Here is a 4622-nt window from a genome sequence, read left to right as displayed (position 1 = left end):
TGGTACTTTCCAACATTCTGTTCTTCCTTCCTTCCTTCCTTCCTTCCTTCCTTCCTTCCTTCCTTCCTTCCTTCCTTCCTTCCTTCCTTCCTTCCTTCCTTCCTTCCTTCCTTCCTTCCTTCCCTTTATGCTTTTTCATATGAAAAAATGTAGCATCACATAATATGGGTTCGTATAAATGTGTGTCTTACAGGCAGTGATAGTTTTGTTCTTGTCCTGAAAATCACATCCAGTAATGCCCAGATCTGCGCAGGAAGGGGAGGAGGCTGGTATTCCACAAACCTAGCTCAGCTTCCCAAAATGCCGGATGCTACTTTTATACACAGAAACGTGTAACATTACTTTGTTTGTATTCAATCACTTGCATACGTGATTGGTTAACTAGTTCTTCACTTCCATTTAAAGTGACAGTGTTTGAAAATTTAACTACATGTGCTGAAAGAGTAGGGGGCTTTTTGTTAGTAGTGCTCCCTCTAGCCTATGCGTGGGTGTTTTAGTGTGATAACAATACACTAGTATGATAATTAAATGTTAATATAGTGAGTCTAATTAGTCAGTGTTTTCTACCTAGCGCTCAAGGCTATAACCAAGATAAATTGTGAGGAGGTTAGCAAAATAAATCCTTCCCACACCAGTGCTAGGTGACTTTGCCATTAAATCCTAGGCATGAGGAAGAGCATGCAGAGTATTTTTGTGCTTGAGTTAACAACACAGAAATACTCAATCTGCTCTGAAATTGTCTTGCAGCCTGGGTAGGCTGGAAAGGAGTATTCAGGTGCTATAAAAATACTAATAGTACTGCTTATTGTACACAGGAGCCAAATACATAACAATACTGTTCTTAAGAACACATAGAGAAGGTAAGCAAGAATATCTAAAGAGGTATCTAAATATAGTAATGTAATTCTGTTTTTTTCATTGCTAAACTGCAGATTGCAGCAACACAGTTAGTACTTATACAATTATTCAAAATTTCAATTTTTTGCATACCTAATTGATCATGTTCAGTATTTAAAGTTCTGCTAATTTTACTTAGCTGTGGTTTCTAGAAAATTTGGGTAAAATTTTTTAAAGCTTTGAAATAATAAAAACTTGAAAAATGTCTCTTACATGCCCTGGGTAAATTGTGATTCCAACCAAAAGAGATTAGTCCATGAGGTAAGCAGTGTAGAGTGCTACTTCAAACCCAACCTAATGCAGGTAGATTTTCCAGAGATGCTGCTACTCTGGAAATCATGGGGTTTTAGGCAAACATTTGCCAAAGCTGACAAATTCTCCATGGAAAAAACAGAGGAAAAAAGCCAAATGTAATAGTTGTAGGAAGAGTCAAACTGTAGACAGACATGTATTTTTATGACTATTCCATATTACTACGTGGCAGAAAACTGTGGTTATATTTCATAATTTGTTGGCAAGTAGAAGATTAGTTGCTTTACTCTTTGCTATAGAACTTAACATTTATTTAGCCAGTCCTTCTTATCCCTCTACTGATTTATCTGAGTGAGAAGGGTCATCCTTTCCAGATTTGAAAAAACTTGGACCAAAAAGACTTTATTTGTAAAAACTGTCATCTCCAAGCTGCAGGTGTTCGCACTATGGCCCATTAAACTTTAGGAATTTTTTTTTTTAAGTTACCAATGTAAAAGACAAACACTAGAATTTCACACTATCATAAGAAAAAAAAATAAAGGGAAGAAATTACTGTCTTCTGGGAAAGAAACACCATTTTACGTGTTTAAAATCATCCCTCAACATGCACTTTTTTAAAAAAAAAATCTGACTTTGGGACTAGTTTTTACCCAATGGGAACTTTTTTTTTTCCCAAAAAAAATAATTCCCAGCTACTGGTCTTTCATTCTTAGAAAACTGATTAAGCTAAGTAATTAGTGGGAGAGGAGTGTTTGGTATAAGAAAGACTGGAGCATTAATAGCATCTAACATTTGAGGCATGGTATACAGTCTATCTGTTACATAACCCATGTTGGAGAACTTGTTTGCTATATATATAAATGGTGGAGGAAAACCATCAGCATTTTCAGAATAATTTTAACTTGTTGGCAGATAGACTTTGTGAAAATATATTAGTCCCATAGTTACAAGGTGACTGAGTAGGTCAGTGCTGCTGTCTTCTCTCCTAGGTGAGTTCAATCTTTGGTCTATACTGGTCACAGACTCTTGCCCAGTAAATCTGCAACTGCTACCCTGGCTCCCAATTCTCCCTCTGAGATACTTTTGAAATCTATGTGAATATTTGCGCAGATTAACTGCCGAGACAGTCATTCACTTCCTTAGTTTTCTGTAACAATAAAAATGTAACTTTTTCCTGGTTCCCATTGTACTGAAGTTGCCCCTTGTCAGGAGGGAAGAATTCATGTTTAGCAAATTAAATTATTTAAGGAGGAAAGACTGCTTGGAGAAAAGTCAAGGGCCTTTGAGGGCTATTATGCTTTCCTTTGTGACAAATACTCATATAAGGCTAAAGAGGAGGAATCCTACAGCTGTTGATTCTCAGACATGAGACAGGAGAGTTCAAAGAGACCATGCCAAAGGGAGTAGGCATTGCGAGAAACAGAAAAAAATGTGGTATCTTAATAATACGACACAGGATAAATAAAAAAAAACTAAACCATTACATAGATGATTATGTAGCACATTTACGTGAATACAGGATGAGAACAAATAAACAAACAACCAAAATAAAATAGAAGAAGAAAGTTATACATTAAAGGTAATAGCAAGAATTATTTCAAATAATACTATTAGGGAAATCTCTTAATTAGGGTAGAAATCTTATCTGGATTCAATGATTATGCTTCCAAAGGACTTTGCCATCTGCAGGTGGGAACTTCCGTGTGAACATAAACTGAAAGAGAAATGCAGTTAGACTTACAAGACAGTCTTCTTAATTAAAAATTGCCTTATTAATCTAAAATATCTTCATGGATAGATGGATTTGGATATAATTCTCTTAATCTAACTGAGAAAAAAACCAACCTATTGGCTGGCTGTCACCTGTACAGTTTCTTCTAACTCCTTCTGCACAGAAATGTAGCTGACATCAATCTGTAGAAGTTACCACATGCAAAAATGAGCTGAAATGTTAGCATACCATGTTTCTTTGCTCAATGAGTTTGCTTTGTTGGTTAGTTGTTTTGTGGTTTGTTGTTTTTGGTTTTGTGTTGGTTTCTGTTTGTTTGTTAGGGGGGTTTTCATTGATTGGTTGTCTTGTTGTTTAGTTGGTTGTTTAATTCTGCTTGCTAAATTATACCTTTGGTATGGTTGGGAATCTTTCCAACAGCACTGCCAGTTATTGCCTAGGACATGAATGTAGCCTATAGACAGTGTAAAGACAATTGGTTTATTTGGGACAATTGTGACAATATGCTTCATGCAAGATGCAGGTTAGCTTTGGGCAAGTGTATAGACTCATTAGTCGATTTTTACTTTGCAATATCTTTGCCTTTCTGTTCAGTGGAATGAAATGCTACAGTCAACAAGACAGCCAGTCAATGCTGTTGTGAAAAGTAGACCTCAGAGGTAGAAAGTTAATTAAAGGTATGCAATACATGTATATTGTACTTTATGTGAGGGCAGGTGTGGCATAGCCCATGGAAATTAATTTATAATTATGTTGTAAGGAGGAAGTTCAAGTTCTTCCTGCAGTCGTAGCTGTGGTGTGGCTGGCGTGTACAAGGGCTGTGTGTACAAAGGCAGTGCCTGTGTGCATGCCTGGGGTGCTTAGTCACAGGAAATCTTCAGCTTGTCTCTGTACAGATGAGAGAACGGACCTATTTGTGACACTTGATTATCTAGCTTTGTCTCAAAGCAACTGAGCTTTTCCCTGGCAGCCGCTTCGGGGCTGAGACCTGGGGATAGTTGCTACCAGCTTGTTGAGAAGTGTCAATTAACACCCTCGATGGGTAAACAGATTAATCCTGGGGGCTCCCCCGGGCAGTTCCTGGTGCAGAGTAAGGAGTTTACCAAAATGTGCAGTGATAAGATAATCTGAGTAGCCAGTAGAAACTCTTCCTGCACAAACAGGAATGGTGAATGTGGGCGGTATTTTGTGCACAGCTAAGATTGAATATTATTTGTAGGTACTTAAAACAGTCCACAGCAATGGATAATGATGCGCTTGCTGGAGTAGTTGTCCTGCTATTGGGACTGAGCAGGACACTTACAATCCTAGGATGATCACTGAGGCTGTAAGAATTCACCTCAACGACCGTTGGAGCCTCGTGGGATGTTCAAGCGAAGATGCCATTGCAGTGCTTGATGTGGGGAGCCCTGCACCATCTCACAGTGACTGTCAGCCCCCCCGGCTGAGACACTGAGTGCCCCATGGGAGCACCACCCTGTCTGTGCAAAAGATCACACTACATTATTTTTGTAACCAACACTGGCTATGATTGTCTGTACAGCTCATTTCTCCTGAAGCAAAATCCTCTGCTATTTCTCTTGGTTTAAGTGAGATAAAAATGAGTGCAGAATCTGACATGACCGAATATTTCAGTGATTATTACATGATTGTTGGTTCCTGTTACCATGTAAACAATGTTACTTACCTACCTGTTAAAGTGGTTTTTACACAGTAAATAGAATTGTCCAGCTCTGAACTGCCA

Source organism: Chaetura pelagica, unplaced genomic scaffold (genome assembly GCF_000747805.2).
Source record: "Chaetura pelagica isolate M959 unplaced genomic scaffold, ChaPel_1.0 scaffold473, whole genome shotgun sequence".
In the NCBI taxonomy this organism is placed as follows: Eukaryota; Metazoa; Chordata; class Aves; order Apodiformes; family Apodidae; genus Chaetura; species Chaetura pelagica.
Note: the sequence above shows the minus strand (reverse complement) of the source record.